A 17,515-nucleotide genomic window follows, 5' to 3' on the forward strand; every position below is an offset into this window, starting at 1 on the left:
CCCCTCCCATCCTCTCCTGCACTGCCCCTTTCCCAGCCCCTCCCTGGGTCCCCCCACCCCCACTCTCTGGCCAGTTTCTTGTTTTAGGAGCGAATAGAGAGAGCCTTCAACTGGGAAAGACATTTTTAATCTGTTACCAGACTGCTTTGAACTTCAACATGAATCCCTTCAAGTTGGGTTTAGATTCAGAGTGGAAGCTGCAAAGAGAGAAGCAGTCCGAGGTCATCCAAACCAGAGTGGCAGAAGGGGCATATGCCTCCCTGTCCTGAAAACACAGACATCATCCATGGGCTCCAGGAGCTCTGCCCTGATCTGAGGTTCACTCTGGGATGCTGCTTCCCGCAGAACTGAGGCGCTGTCCCGGCTGCAGCGGCTTCACATCTGCAAGCACAAAATCCAGATTATCATTCTTAATATTGATGTGTATTACCTGCGTCCCTCCGCTAAACAATTACTCTGAGCCAGAGAACACTGTGCAAAGCCCCTGAGCAATAGCATCTCATTTAAACTTCACAGAAACCTTGTAAAGAAGGTAACATCGTCCCCCCTGTACAAATGAGGAAACTAGGCTCAGAAAAGTTAAATAAACTGTCCCAGAATACATGGCTGCTTGCAGTAGGACAAAGGTTACAAGAGCATGTTCTGATTATCAGGAAATCAGGGTCGGAAAGCAGAAACCTAGCTTTAGAGAGAAGGATCTAATTGCCTTTAAGTGACATCTGTGCAATTAGCCCTGTGTCGAACTGATCTTAATTTCCTCTGGGCCACAAAGCTCCCATCAGGGAAATGGGACTAATGGCTCGGCCCATTAAAGACCACCTCACTAATTAATTGAGTCATCAGTATCCGCGAGGTGTAAGGTCCTGACTTTTTATTGTGAGGCACTTGAATCTATCTGCTCACTATTTCAAAGAACACTTCACAAAAGGCTTGCGGACAGTATGGTGTGCACACGCCCGTGCACACATGGGTTGAAACATAGTATCGTCTTAATGAGTGGTCACCAACTTGGGCAATGTATTAGACACTCTGGAAATCAAATTAAATAATGGGGGGATGCTGAACAGAATATGTTCCTTTAGGAAAAATAATGAGGTCTTTGCCTAATTGCTCATTTATCACAGGATTTTATCTCAGTCTGCCAACAAGCAAAAAGGAAAAGGTGGCAACTGATTCAGCCTTGTTCATCTACAACTTTAACCAGCATGTGCTTCTAATGAAGCCAAGACTTTCTGAGCTGGAGAATTTACTGGTCTAGAAGGTAACCGAATGTTCTATCACCTCCTTTAATTGAAAAGTAATAAAAATGTCACAAAAAGTGTCAATTACCCACTGATGGGTTACTTTCCTCCTATTTACTTTTTAAGACATCCAGCGGTTCTGGAAAATACTTCAAGCTGCTTTTTTTCCTCCACCCCTCCCACCCCAGTAATATTTCTTTCAGAAGTGACAAGGAAAGACAGTGTCCCTTGTTGGTGTCTGGTCATTAAGCATCTGTCGGAATCCATGACCTAGGTTGGGTCCGGACATTCAATCACAGAATGGGAGGAAGAAAGAAAGAAAGAAAGTCAAAATAACTACAAAAAAGTGAGTGTTGGTTAATTATGATCTGAAAGTCAATAAAGTCATCTGATGGCAGATTTAGGGGAACTCATTAGAGAGTGGAATTCAATTGCAGAGAGCTACAAGCCGCCACAGCTCTGAATTGCCCCCCCCCTTTCATTAGGGTCTTCAAATAGGATGAGAGAAATGCCTCCAAGGCACGAGTTTCCCCCTCGGCAGCCTCCCAGTGGAGCATCTGTAAAGCATTTGCAGGAATAAGTAAAGAGGTAAGTAAAGGATAAGATATCCAGGTATCCCCATGAGCTACTTTTTCTTCTTTCTCAGAATCCAAAATCATTAAAAAAAAAAAAAAAAAAAAAGCAGTCAAATTTAAGGGCCCTAAGAATTTTAGGAGGCATGGCAGCCATGGCCTTTCCCTCGGCCTGCATCAGACATTTTAGTCTCGGGCTCCAGGGAGAGAGTTGTGGGACCATTTTGAGTGTGGCTATGAATAGGAAACTGAGCCTTGTTAAGCCGCCGTGGTTGACTGTGTGAGCTCCTTGTGAGCTATATAGAATATATTTGTTTAAGTGTGGAATTAGCTCGGCCCGCCCTGGAACTGAAGTCTGCTGAAGCAAAGCTATAAAACAGGCAGTGTTTATCTTTGGTTTCTGAGCGCCAGAATCCTCTCCTTTTGGGGCCCCTCTGTTCCCCGCTCATTTGTCCTCATTGCTTAGGGTCGTGCTCCTCGGTCTCTTAAAATCTCCCTATCAATCTTTTCAGTACGGAGCACCTATCATGTGACACCCGGCTAGGCTATGGGAGGGGGGAGGGGATAAAAAGATAAGCAAATCAGTCTTTGTCTCTCAGGATCTGTTAATATTGGTGAAGAAAGAGATGTACTTCTGCCAAGCACCTTGCCTACTCCTTCTGAGGCATTCCCTCAAAGAGAGGATCCTTCTCCCCTTTATCAGATGAGGTGATCAAATTTGGAAGCCCACAAAATCAGAATTCTGACATATATATCCAGATCCCCACACTAAAAAATATATCAATGAAAGCAGTGTGAAATCAGAGCATCTTCTGAAATAATCCGGCCCCAGAAAAGGGCAAGAAGCAAGGCAGTAAAATACTAGGGTAAGTTTGGCCCCTTGGGTTTGCTCACCGTGTTTGCGTATCTTCTGTGCCATCTCTGGGATCCTCTAGGAATCCAGATTTCTTTCTGCTTTCAAGGATGGAAATAAAGGACAGGAATCCCACACTTCTCTTGGAGGTGGTGCCTTCCCTCGATGGTAGCAATTTCACAAATAAATATGAACTAGGGGAGCCCTAAAGTGGGAAAAAGTGGGCAAAGCAATTCAAAAAGAAAAAAAAAAAATACATGCTTGTTAAAAGTGAAACGAATTCAGTCCCATTAATTCTCAAGCCCCAAATTAAACAGCCAGGAGTTGTCATTTTTCAGCTATCGTTAGTGTCCAAAATTGGTGAGGGTTGGTGAAAAGCGTCCAGCAGTTTGCTGCTCAGTGGCAGTGTAAACCGACACAGTCTTTTTATGGAACAGTTTCTGATCAGTAATGATAAAAATGTCCATAGCCTCAGGCCTGGTAATTCTCCTTCCAAGAACGTATCCTCAGGAAACAAGCTGAGCTGAGATGCATGTGAGACTGAGCACAAAAACCCGTGCCTCACACCCCGTGGTCCTCCTCCAGCCTGGCCTGCGGGGTAGCCTCTGTGCACCAGCTCCCCCCAGGGAGCAGCCGACACTTTTCAAACACACTGAAGGAATCCAGATGTGCTCCTGACCTCCCAACGGTCTAACCTCATGTCGGCCCTGGCTCCTTTAACCTAAGGGCTGTTAGCAGGTTTCTGCCTGTGTCTCTGCCACTTACCCTGTCTGCACGCGGCCCCTCTTCCACCCTGGGGGGGGGTCACGAGTTTGCCTTTTCTTTCGATTCATTCTCATCAAACAGAAATTCTTGGAGATTCGGTGTGCACATTTCAGCCTTCCTAAGCGTCAGCACCGGGCGCAGCCTTTTCTCTTCTTTTTATACCTATCGGTCATTTTAATGGGGACCTGGAAGGAGAGGAATTAGACACTTGTGCTGACATCACATTCTTACCCTGAAGTCCTGGGTTGCTTTTCTAAAACAAAAGAAAATCAGAGGCAGAAGGAAAGGGGGAAGGAGGGAGGGAGGAGGGGGGAAGAGGAGGGGGTGGGGGGAGGAGGAGGAGGGAGGAGGGAGATCCACTTACATGGTTCCCCTCACAATGCTAGACAACTCTCTGCAAGTTTGCATGTTCATGTGAATTATTTTAAGCCATTTGCCACTGGTGTAGATGTTAAGGAACAGGGATTTGTTGGGGGGAGGGGGCAGGAATAGAAAGGATAGTAAGTGCAGAGTGGCAGACGTCAGAGGCCTGAAATTGGTTTGGGATCAAGGACTTTTCAAATCCGGAGTCAAGATAACGGGCATCCTGAGAAGTCCCTACGTGAGTGAGGTGCACCAGGAAAGCAGAAGTGAAGGACTTTCCTAAGAGGCAAATTATTTTCCCCTTCGCAACGGTGCCTACTAACCTGGTTATGTCAACCTCCACATCTACAATCTCTGAATCATGATGTATGATTGCGTGAAGACGGTTGAACACACAAAACCCATTTCCTCAAAGAACATTTAATTTTGTTTAATTTAATTTTGTTGGCTGTTTAGAAAATGAGTCTAGAAGGTAGCCAGTTGCTTTCAAAGTAACCTAGTGATTTGACGGAATTATGGCCAGAGTTGTGTGGAGGAAGAGCAGGTGCCACCAAAGTCTTCAGAGCATGCGAAACCATGCACGTGTTGTGTCCTTGTCCTTCAATGGCCATCTGAGCTCTACAGATCTCTCCTCTTCTCCATCTTCAGCATAATCCATACTTGATCTTCTCTAGACGGCCTTTGGTTCTACACAGAGCATCATAGTAAAAACTGGAAAATCCAGGCTTGATTTTGCTGTGACTATTTTTGAATCGTTGAGAACCCTCACAAAATTGTCAGTCATTCAAACAAAATCTCTTGTCATCAGCAGTGCTTCTGTGTGTGTATGTATGTGTGTGCATGTGTGCATGAAAAATAGTTGTTCCAACCAGGCTGATTGTAACTGGGAAATGCTTGAGGAAAACAAAGCTGATCAAGGAAATTTGGGTGATGCTTAGCAGCTGTTTCCTGAGTACATATCTGTTATATTTTTTAAGCCACAATTAAATGTGATTTTAATAATCATTTGGTATTTAAATAATATACTATGATTGTCATATGGAATTTTAATTAGATGCACATTTTCAACTAAAATATGAAGCGTTACCACTGTGAAAAGACCTCTTCTCTCTTAAGGGTTGTTTTTTTTTTTTTTTTTTTTAAGTAGTGTTCCTTGTGATTCAGTAAAGAGAAAATTCTTTTCCAATATTATTTATCCTTCTACATTAATCCAACATTTGATGAGTCTTGAGGGAATGAAAGACAAGAATTTTAAACTAAATTAGTGCTCTCATAATCTCCCAATGAGGATAATGAAAACAGTACACAGGATACATTTAAGATAAAACATGCTTCAAGTAAATAGCGCAGAAGAAGCTGAAGTTACTTCCATTTTATCTCCATTGAAGGCATTTCCTGGACTCCATGTTTGCAAAGCAGCCACAGTCCATCTTCTTCAGCTTTGTTTTCATTTTCCTTAGGGAACTTTATATCTCAGATGTTCCCCCCTTCACCATTCAAAAGCTATGAACTTAGATCTTAGTTAAAAGCAAAGCTTATAAATTTAACTGTTCAAAACCAGTTCTTCTTCCCAGACTCCATAAAACCAGTGTTTTTGGCACTCATCATATTTACATTCTCAAGACCCCTTCACTTATTACAATTTTACAGAGTTCGTTTTCAGGTACCATTTTTCTGGTGGTGTCCTTTTATGATTTCTGCCACCTGTTCAACCTATTTTTACCTCTGGCCCCAGTGAGGTGAACAGTAACAATGACAGGCCCAGGATCTGGGTTGATGTGATAAACTCAACCCTTGATGAATTCAATGATCATTTAAAAGTAAAAGAGTAGGGGCGCCTGGGTGGCTCAGTGGGTTAAAGCCTCTGCCTTCAGCTTAGGCCATGATCCCAGTGTCCTGCTCAGTGGAGAGCCTGCTTCCTCCTCTCTCTCTGCCTACTTGTAATCTCTGTCTCTCAAATAAATAAATAAAAATCTTAAAAAAAAAAAAGTAGAAAAGTAAAAAGCTACATTGTACAACTCTTTTCCTTTGTCAAGGAGAGGCTGCCCCAGGCACTTTTCTTTTTGTCCCTGTGTTTGCTTTTCATCTTCCTGAATGTCTGAGAACCCTTCCTGTTCAAAGCATGTTAGTCAGATTTCAACCTCATTTCAGGGCAAAGGACATTTGTCCTCCAGTGGCAAATACTGGAAAACTTCTAGCCATTTTATAAAGCCTGGACTAGCATAAATAAAGGAAAACATTGAGCCTCTAGTTGTTATGAAACCACCACCATCTTTCAAATATATTTAACCTATAAAAACCACTGGAAGGTCACTTGGGTTTCTAATATTTCTGGTCACCATTTTCTAGTGATAAAAAACAAGAACAACAACAAAAACCTGTATTTTCTAAGGGTTGGGGGAATTGCATAAAACATAGTTGATTACTTTTCTCTAGTCAAGTCTTAATCCGCCAGAGAGAGAGCATTTCCATTGAGTCGAATGCTGCAGAACTAACACTAGATCACAAGCTGGGTATCAGGTACTATGGATGTAATCCCAACTAGACTATCTCAGTGAATCACTACTGATTCTCTCTCCTATGGCTGGAAGGAGGGAGAGAACTATGGGATGCGGAAGAGGCAACAGGAAGACTCACTCTGGAGGGATTCCTGGAGCCTCAGGTAGGTAAAAGAATGTCTCTTCCCCACAGCATAGGGAGCCTGACACAGGCTGAGCTGAGAGAAAAACAAGAAGGCAAAGTCTATAGAGGACAGAAGGGATTCTATGTGAGCCACCAAATGCCAGCAGAAGGGGCAGAGCTGATATCACAGGATTAAATAAGGAACCAAGAACTAGAGAGCCAGGGAGATAAGATCATGGAATCAACAGCCAGATCTTTCCAGAAGGTCAGCCAGGGTCCTCAGTGACATCCTTGAAGTGTTCCTTCATGGCCAGCAGGGCTGAACACCAGGATGAAGTGTGAAGGACGGGGTCTGGGATGCATAAACAAATGTGGAAAGGTGAGGGTGGGAGGGATCTCTGGTTCCTAGAAAGACCACAGGAATCCTGTGTGGGCCATGGGCAGATGGTGCATAGATGTGAAGGTACGCTAGGCTATGATGTTCAGCAGGTTGGATGTGTTGAATGCATTTTCAACTTGATGCTATTTTCAACTTATAATGGATATATAACCTCACTGTAAGTTGAGGACAATCTGTGTATTGGGAATTATTTAAAAATTCCTTACTTCCTAATTATTTCCCTATGACCTGTGCTCTTGAACTTATCCCTCTACGCTGTCTCCGTATGGCAGAAAGTCTATGTGATGCTCTGCCACTGTACATACATTTGGTGGCAACATTGGTGGTTTGAGATTGGCCAAGATGAAAGTGGTAGGCACTGTAAATCAGGGTTTACCCTCCCCCCCCCACTCCCCAGGAGAGCCAGTTACTTAAACATTTATTAGCATGCTATTGAAGACAGTAGAGCTTGAATGTGGGGGAAAAGTTGGAGAAGCGGAAGTCAGACATTTGGAGACATGTCATCTGAGTAGAAAAGTACAGAGACTTTATGCAAGAACTGACACTTAGGTGCTCATCTCGGTGTGCTCCATGGGCAAATCAGCAGCATTTACAGGGTTGGTGAAAGGGTAAATAGTCAATGCCTCTGAAAGCACCATTCATCTTACCAAATGAAAAAGTGCATCTCAAATGATGGATTTTTCTGTAAACTGTCATGAAGAACCCTTGAGGTTATTCTCACAGGAGAAATGAATACAGTACACGTGGCCAGGAGAGGAATGGAAATTAATATAAATCAACATGAAGGAATGACAAAAGGAAAAGAGGAATGGAGATAGCTTTGATGATTTAAAAAAAAAAAAAAGGCACATGGAGGATTCCCAAAAACAAATATTTTAGAAGAAATATTAATGCAAATGGAAAAGTCAAACCATGGTACTGCTCTTTTTTTTTTTTTTTTTTTTTTTTATGATGTTTGATAGGTTAAGCCAGTGGATTTCAGCTGTGTTCCCTAGATGGTTCAGAATCTAGGTCAGAAGCTAAGAGGAGGATCAAGCTGACAGAAGCCCAGGTTCCATTATCTTACCAGGGCAACTGATTTTCTCATTTCACGTGGGCTTTCTAATAAGACTCGATTTGAAGAGGATTTCCTCTGCTTTTAAAAATTGAAGGGAAAATGAAAAAAAGAAAAATTGGATGTCTATCTCTTTACTGAAAGATGAATTTACAAAGTCATTATAATAAGCATTGTCATTAAAATATTATTGAAAAATAATACAATAACTCTACATCACCTTCCTGCTTGTAAAATCCTGAATAGTTACGTGTTTCATCCATAGATACTTTCTAGGACATTGAAACACATAATCTGATTAAAAAATATTTTGCCATCTACTTGTATGACTTGCTGATTTTTATTTTTTTTTTAGTAGAAGTCAGGTATGAAAGTCTGAACAAGCAGAAAGAAGTCATTCCATGTAGGTTCTCTTTAGAATCTGGGTCCATAGGTCCATAGGTCACCATAAGGGTGACATGATTGGATTTGCATTTTGAAAACACACCCTGATTCAATGTGGAGAACAGATTTGAAATGGCTAACAATGGACATGGGAAGATTAGTTAGGAGACCATTGAAATGGTTCAGACTTATTCTGGTGGTAATGTAGAGATATACAAAAATGGATAAAAGAGAAACCCAGGAAGTAAAATATGCAAGACATAATTAAAAAGAGGGAAGTGTAAAAAATGACCTGGGTTTCTGAACTATACAACTGAATGAGAGAACAGAGTTATACATTAAGACAGAGAAATCTAAAAGAGGAACAAGAAGTGAGAAGTAGATTATTAATCCCAATTTGGATATACTGCCTTTGAGACATCTTTGAAGTATTCTAATGTAGATTTAAGTTGAGCTATTGGATTTTATGCCTCTGGATCTCAGAATACACATAATTCTCATGGCATATTCATATTCACATACCATAATTCACCCACTTAAAGTGTGCTATCCATTGGCTTCTAGATTATTGACAGAGTTGACAATCATGACCACAACCAATTTTAGAACACTTTCATCACCACAAAACAAACAAACAAAAAACACCCCTGTTTCTATTAGCAGTCACACCCAATTTCTCCCTCACCCATTGCTAAGCAACAACTAATTTATTTTGAAATCTACGGTTTTCCATATTTTCAACATTGTAATACATACCTTTTATGTCTGGGTTTCTTCATGTAGGCAATTTTCAAGATTCATCCATGAGTCTGGTATAGGGGATAATGTATATACCACACACGTTTACCCAATCATCTTTTGATAGACATTGAGGACGTTTTTACTTTTGGCTATTATGAATAATGCTGATTTGAACATCCATGAAAAATTTTTCCTGTGGGCATATGTTTTTATTTCTCTTGGGTATATACACTTAGGAGTGGAGTTCCTGGGTGATATGATAACCCCAAGTTTAGTGTTTTAAGAAACTGCCAAATGGTACTTTGCAGTAATGGCACTATTTAATCCTCTCCAGCAATGTACTAAGGTCCCAGTTTCCCCATGTCCATGCCAAGGCTTGTTATTGTACATTTTTTAAGATATAGCTATTCTTGTAGGTGTGAAGTGATATCTCACTGCGGTTTTGATTTGCATTTCCCTAATGATTAATGAAATTTTCATATTTCAGTAAACATAGTTTCATGTGTTTATTGGCCCAGTATATATATTCAATAGAGAACTATCTATTCAAATTCTTTGCTGGTTTTTGTTTGAGTCCTTTGTCTTTTTACTATAACAGTTCCACATATATTCTAGATATGAGTCCTTTTATCAGATAAATTATTTGCAGACATATTCTCCCATTCTTTGGGTTGCCTTCATATTTCCTTGATAGTGTTTTTTTGATGCACATTTTTTTTTTTAATTTTGATGAAGTCAAATTTCCTTTTTCTTTTGGTTGTTAATGCAACCAAAATTTTATCCATAAAAGCATTTTTGGAATTACATCCATAAAACCATTACCTAATTCAAGGTCACAAAGAGTTACATCTAATTTTTTAGAGAGTATTACAATTTTCACTGTTACTTTTAGCCTTTTTTATCGATTTTGAATTAATTTTTTATGTGTTGTGAAGACTGAGTTCCCCTTTACCCTTTCACATGTGGTTAAACCCTTACCCAGTACCATTTGTTGAAAGGACTATTTCCCCCATTGAATTATCTTAGCATTCTTGATGAAAAACGCTTAACTATAAAAGTTAGGGTTTTTTCTTTGATTCTTAATTCTATTCCATTGATATACGTCCATTATTATGCCAGTATCATAATGTCTCCTTACAAAGCTGACTACTGAAGCTTTGTAGTAACTTGTGATAACAAGAAATGGGTGTGGTGCATAAACAATTAATCTTGGAACACTGAAAAAAAAATAATAAAATAAAATTACAATGTTTAAAAAAATGTGAATCTTCCAAGTTTTAATTTTCCAAATTTTTTTCAAGATTGTTTTGTTTATTCTGGGTCCCTTACATTTCCTATAGATTGTGGGATCAGCTTGTTAACTTCTGGAGGGAAAAAAGCAGGTGGGAATTAAATAGAGATTTCATTGATTCTGTAGATCAACTTGGGAAGTGTTGTCACTTAATAGTCAGTCTTCCAATCCATAATCAATCATGGAATGTCTTTCCACATGGTCTTTTTAAGTTTTGTAGTTTACAGTGTATAAATCTTACATTTCTTTTGTTAAATGTATTCTTAAATAATTTATTCTTTTTAGGTTATTTTAAATGGAATTTTTTCTTAATTTTATTTTTAGATTGTATATTGATAGATATAAAATTTGTTTTGGTATTTAGATCTTATATATTCTATTACATTGCTCAACTTTATTTTTTTAGAGATTTCTTTTTTTCTTTACTTATTTGTGAGAAAGAGAGACAGACTGTGAATGAGGGAGAGGCAAAGGGAGAGGGAGAAAGAGAGAAGCAGACTCCCAACTGAGCACAGAGCCCAACACAGGGCTCCATATCACCACCCTGAGATCATGACCTGAGCCAAAATCAAAAGTCAGACATTTAACCAACTGAACCACCCATGGACCCCTGAATTTGTAAACTCTAATAGATTTTCTTTCTGGATTCCTAAGTATTTTCCATATAAAAGATCAGGTCATTTGAAAATAGTAGTTTTACTACTTTCTTTCCCATCAGAATGCCCTTCCCTTCCCTTTCCTTCTTTTCCTTTTCATCCTTCCTTCCTTCTTCCTTTCTTTTTTTCTTGCTTAATTGCCCTGGCTAGAAACTCCAGCACAATATTGAATAGAACTGGCAAGAACAGACATCCTTGTCATTTTCCTCTCCTACATTTTGAAAGATAGTTTTGCTAGACATAGAATTCTTGGTTACCATTCTCTTTCAGCACTTTGAATATATCATTTCACTGCCTTCTGGCCTCCAAGGTTTCTGATGAGAAATCAGCTGTTAATCTTACCGAGTCTTACTTGTACTTGTTTCTCTCTGCTTTCAAGATTCTCTCTTTGTCTCTGGTTTTTGCCAATTTGATTATAATAAATCTAGCTGTGGATCTCTTTGATTTTATCCCATTTGGAACTTGTTGAACTTCTTAGATGCATAGATTTACGCTTTTCATCAAATTTGAGAGATTTGGGGTCATTATTTTTTCAGATATCTTTTCTACCCTTTTCTTTCTGTTCCGTCCTGCTGGGATTCACATTATGCATACTCTTTAAGGTGTTCTATAGGTCTCTGAGGTTTTGTTCACTTTTTTCATTCATTTTCCTTTTGTTCCTCAGACTAAGTAATTTCAATTGGCCTCTTTTCAAGTTTGATAATTCTTTTTTTCTGTCTGTCCAAATCTGCTGGGGATTCCCTCTAGTGAATTTTTTATTTCAATTTTTATTCTTTCCAACTCCAGATTTTCTTTGATTTTTTTAATCATTTGTATCTTTTTATTGATAATCCCAAGTTAGTGAGACATTGTTTTCATATTTTCCTTTAGTTCCTTAGACATTCTTTGTTCTAGTTTTTGAACATACTTAAATTAACTGATTTAAAATCTTAATGTAGTAAATTCAGTGTCTGGAATTATGCAGAAACTGTTTCTATTGGCTACTTTTTTTCTGTGTATGGGCCATAATTTTCTTTTCCTTTCAATATCATAATTTTTTTGTTGAACAGCTGAGCATTTTAAATAATACTAGATGGTAATTGGAAATCAGATTCATTTCCTTCCTTGCCATTTGTTATTATTTCTTTTTATCATTTTGCTGCTGCTGTTTTTTGGCAATTCCTCTGATCTCATTCTGTAAATTCTTCAAATAGTTTGTGAGATTAATGGCAATACATACATGCATATATACATATATACATGAGTCAGGGGAAGGGCAAAATAGGTGATGGGAATTAAAGACTACACTTATCATGGCAAGCACAATGTATGAAATTGTTGAATTGCTATATTATAAACCTGAAACTAATGTAACACTGTGTGTTAACTACACTGGAATTAAAGCAAAGTCTTTAAAAACAATTAATTAATTAATTAATTAAAAACTATGATACTGGGGCGCCTGGGTGGCTCAGTGGATTAAGCCGCTGCCCTCGGCTCAGGTCATGATCTCAGGGTCCTGGGATCGAGTCCCACATCGGGCTCTCTGCTCAGCAGGGAGCCTGCTTCCTCCTCTCTCTGCCTGCCTCTCTGCCTACTTGTGATCTCTCTCTCTGTCAAATAAAATAAAATCTTTAAAAAAAAAAAACTATGATACTTCACGAATCTGATAATCTAATCTCAAGATTAATTTCTCATTAGGGCGTTCTAAATACCAAAAGAAATATAAAGGACCTAAATAGAGACAGATGTACCCTTTGTTGACAAGCTTGATCCAGACTATTTTACTTGCTACATCTAAAGTCCAACATCCAGTGGACATTGTCCCTCCAGTGTTGTTATCTTTCTTTTGTTGATTACACCAAATCTACTGTGTAGTGATACATAATTGAAGAATTTGATCCTGCCCTCACTTCATGACTCTAAAACTTTTGGTTTCTTGATTTGGCATCTTTCTTGCTCACACAGAACTACTCTAGGATGTTTTCATTCTGTGAAAGCTTATTTCACCCTTTCTTCCTATTCTGAACACTAATGAGTAAAGTTCATTTATAAAATAGAAATTTGAAAATGTAATATTAAGTCTGCTGTGGAAGCATCATGTGGAAGAGCATTAGCTTAAATATATATATGAAGTGGTTGACTTAAAGCTTTCTTAGACAAAAGGCTTTTTCCTTTCTGTCTTTCCTAGAGTTTGGATTTCTTATTCATAGGTAGTTTAGAGTCATTGCAGTCAAAGTATGATGATATATAGAGGGAAAACCCACTACAGGAAGAAAAGAGCAATAAAACTTGCTATCTCTCTCATGCTAGGCTTTGTATCAGGCCTGTATTTATGTCATTAAATCCTTACATATACACTAATATGAGGCAAGGATTAATGATTGTGCTTCAAGTGGAGATACTATTATTTAAAGAAGTTATATAAAATTGGACAAATCCAGCAAATGTAAGTAGATGCAAAATAAGAACCAAGAAATTTTGACTTCATACTCTTCTAGGACACCATGCATGTTTAAACTTAATCTTCAAAAGTCAATAAAGAGGAGGAAGGATTATACTTGTTGGACCTTCCTCATGCCATATATGAGTCAACACTTAGCATATAGGTTATTTTATTTCATCTGTCCAATGACATTATGAGGAATCAGAATATGAAGAAGTTAAATAATTTGATAAAATTGCACTTGTAGAAAATGTCTGGTGTACAGAAGATGTTCAGTAACAATACATTAAAGAGACAAATGAAAGCGGCAGAACTTGCCCTCTGATGCACTGCTCATTTCTCTTCTATAATACCATCTAGACATGCACATAGGCAGAGAGCAACATATCAGGTTTTTTTCAGAGACAACTTTTTTTTTTTTCAACCTATTCAAGAACTAGGCCTTGAAAGAATCATATTCTTGTTCTGGTAGGGAAAGGAGGTAAGAAAGACAGGTTATTGCAGTGCCCAAGGAATAGGCCAGGCTAAGACTATGGTGAATGCTACAGGTAAGGCTACAGGGCTTGTAGCAATCATTCTGTGCTCTGTACCTACATCGAGGGCCTCTTAAAAGACACTCTTTTGCTAGTCTTAAATTCAACCAATGATTTTGCAATGATCCTTTCTACTTTCATGATCTGTAAAGATTAAAGATTCCAGACAAGGTGGGAAGAGAACTTCAAAAGTTCATCTCACAACAATTTTGGATCAAAGGAATTTTATTTTCCTGGCAGTGAAAAACTGAAAGGTAAATAAAAAGACACAATATTTTATAGGGTTCTTCATTGATGGGCTATTCTTTAAATGCTGAGGAAAGAAACAAGTAACACTTCTGATTACTTAATTAAAGTGTGCATAAAGCCTGTGTGCTGTTGTGTCAGAATAGTTTCTCAGACTCGTTAACAAGTGGGTCCGCATTAGTGTAGAAGGGCATTTCTGCAAATATTGTAACAATTTCTACCTAACTGCCTTCAGCCTCCTTCCCTTAATCTCAAGGACATAAACAGTAGATGAAAAGCACAGCGACTTGATTTACCTACAAGAACAACGTGGAGGACAATGTTAGATTAGTGATCATTTCCACCCAGTAAAAATAAGGAATCTTTTGTGAGGGAGGGCAAGAAATCAACAGCAGATCAGAGATAAGGCCTTTCCAAACCTGGCCCCTGGCTACCAATCTGGCCTGGTCTCTGCCACCAATGTGTACACATCTCTCATCTCTAATGAGCAACCTGGCTTTCCCAAGTCAGTGGTGGCTGCTATAAAATGCTGCCATCACACCCAGCGTTTCCTCTGGATTTCCAGGACGTCATTTTCTTCAACTGAACCACTCTAGTTTGTGCTCTCATTCTCCTCTCCAAGAAGACTCTGTTCCCTAAACTGAAAACATCCTGTTCCTCCAATTCTGTGTCTTTGTAGAGGAGACTCTCCATTCCTTTCAACTTCATTGTTCTGGCCTCAGCCCACATGCTCATCAGGGCCTGATCCAATAACACTTTCTTCCCAGAAGACCTACCACGTAAATCCTGCTCATTTGCCTTAACCCCTTAGCTTCTGAGGACACAAAACATTCTAATGATGTCCCCTCTACCCATTTCTAAGCATCTCACATGCTTCCTTACTATAAGATTCAGGTACAGACTCAACACCCTTTTCATTTTTTTCACTGAAGATTTCCGAGCCTAATGTTAACTTTCAGGGACTTAGAAACTAAAGTCCCTTTGATATTCTAAACCCACATTTCTTTTCATAAAAGTGAATTGATTATTAGAAATGACTAATAGAGTAATCATTTTTGAATGATATGGCTTTGGTGATTTATAATCATGACTGAAATGTTTGAGGAGATATTCTATTCCAGGTTGTAATAATTTGAAACTTTTTACTATATTTGCTTATGTAATTCACTTTATTAGGCCCATGTTGCTAAGCCATTTTGGTAAGTCATTTTAAAAGTAAAGGGCTAAAACTTATGATAAGGTTCAGAACCAATAACTAAACTGAGAACCAATTCTGTGCCATGTCTTCACTAGGTGCCAAGAGAATAAAAAAGCATGATACCTCCATGCAGCTAGAAATGCACTTATATGCACCAGTTGGGCTGAAGCAATTAAACAATTTACTATGGGCTGATTTATGTCTCCCCCAAAATTCATATGTTGAAGTCCTAACCCCCAGTACCTCAGAATGTGAGCATATTTGGTGATAGGGTCTTTAAAGAAGTAATTCAATTAAAATGAGGTCACCAGGGTTGACTCTAAACCAATGGCCTTCTAAGGAGAGGATGTTAGGATGCAGACATGAACAGAAGGAATATGAAGTGAAGACACAGGGAGAAGATGGCCTTCCACAAGCTGAGGAGAGAGGCTTTGGAAGAAACCAGGTCTGCAGACTTGAACTTGGACTTCTAGCCTTCAGAACTGTGAGGAAATAAGTTTCTGTTGTTTCAGCCACTTAGTCTGGGGCACTTTCTTATTGCAGTCCCAGCAAACGAATATAAGGCCTCTTTTCTTCTTTCAAGTTCAAATTCCACTGAGAGTCAGACACATGTGTCAGTCATACCAACAGGAAAACACTATGTTTATTCCCAAATGAGCTGGTTGAAGGCCAGGGCTTCTATTCTATGGTTCAAAGAGTTTGCTAATACTTCCTTTATAAATAGACAAACTTTCCTACCCAGTTAGTTACTATGTGACAAAGAACCAAATAGAATAGATGCCTCTTAAGTATAGGAAGATCTGAAAGAGAAAGGAGCTAAGCTCACTTTCCTTTAGAAAAGTTATCATCCACGTAGGATTGAGGGCATAGATAGGGCCGGGAGTATTAGTAACAGAAATTGCTTGTCATGGAAACATGAGGAGCGGGGAATAAGTACCCGTGCAACAAACCCTGTTTTTACTCTCTTGATTCATTTGGTGTAGGCTCTAAGACTCTGGTCAGCCAAGGAAATGACTGTGCCTCCTAGGACCAGAGATGAGCCATCACAGGGCTGATTCTAGCTGTGTACTTCCCAAGCTCCGTTCATCTCATCAAACATCGAGGTTGTCTGGAGAAATGAGAGAAGCCAAAGGCCTGCTTTCTTACACAATTCAGAATTTGGTAATGGTGATATCCCATGGGCCCAAGGGATCTTTCTTTCTCATCTGTTGTGTTCAAAATCATTAACACCCATTACATTGTCAATTCTGTATTTCTGTCTAGAGTACAGGCTGTATGCAGTGACCTTATTTCCTGTGTTCTGGATTCGCTTTGGTCCATCCACCAATGTTGTTGCTGGGGATAATTTTGCTCTTGTCTCTAAATTGCATTCAACTTGTCAATCACAGCAGCATATTCTTAAACTGAAATTGCCATTGATGTTTCTGAAATCTGTCACTCCAAAAGCTTGGTATAGACAAATATCTCTGCCTTGTGTACCTTCGTTCTAATATTGCAATAATGAAATAACATCTATTTCCATTATATATGCTCCCGGTACATTTCCTCCATAGGAGCAACTTCATTTGAAATGCTGAATTTGTTCTTTTCTTACCATATTTATAGTTAGGATTCTTTGATGTAGTTAAGTGACTTCTTTTCTCTCTTTCTCTCTTTTTAATTCTGGTATCAAATGGAGACAATAGATTTTAAGGGGTTTTATTTTTTAGGAAAATTTCTTTAGATTTTACTGTAAGAGGTTCTCTTTGGAGAGAAGAGAGAATCCGGGTAGCTGAGGTCTGCCAAAGTCAGCGGTGTTCAAGCAAATCTTGCTCTCCTTGACTTCCCTAGGAATTAGAAAATAGTACACAGGAAGGGTTCTCTAGTTAGATGAAACATCTGCTATTATTTTCGTGCCTTGATCCCCTTGACAATGTTTTACTTTCCCAGTGCCAGCCCCTAGACTCACAGTTCCAAAGATTTCTTAGGCACATTGCCTCAGGACATAGGAAGTCCCTACATCTTCAATTTGCATAGAGACATCCCTATAAGACTCACTTCCAGTGACTGAAGAATTTTAATATGTTAATATGTGTTGATCATTCTGAAACTTGTGCTTATGAAACCTGTTTTTAAGGTGACTTGGTGGGACCTGTTTTCCAGGAGCACACTTTGGAAATACTGGCATAGAT

The sequence above is a fragment of the Mustela nivalis genome, assembly GCF_964662115.1.
Source record: "Mustela nivalis genome assembly, chromosome: 12".
In the NCBI taxonomy this organism is placed as follows: domain Eukaryota; kingdom Metazoa; phylum Chordata; class Mammalia; order Carnivora; family Mustelidae; genus Mustela; species Mustela nivalis.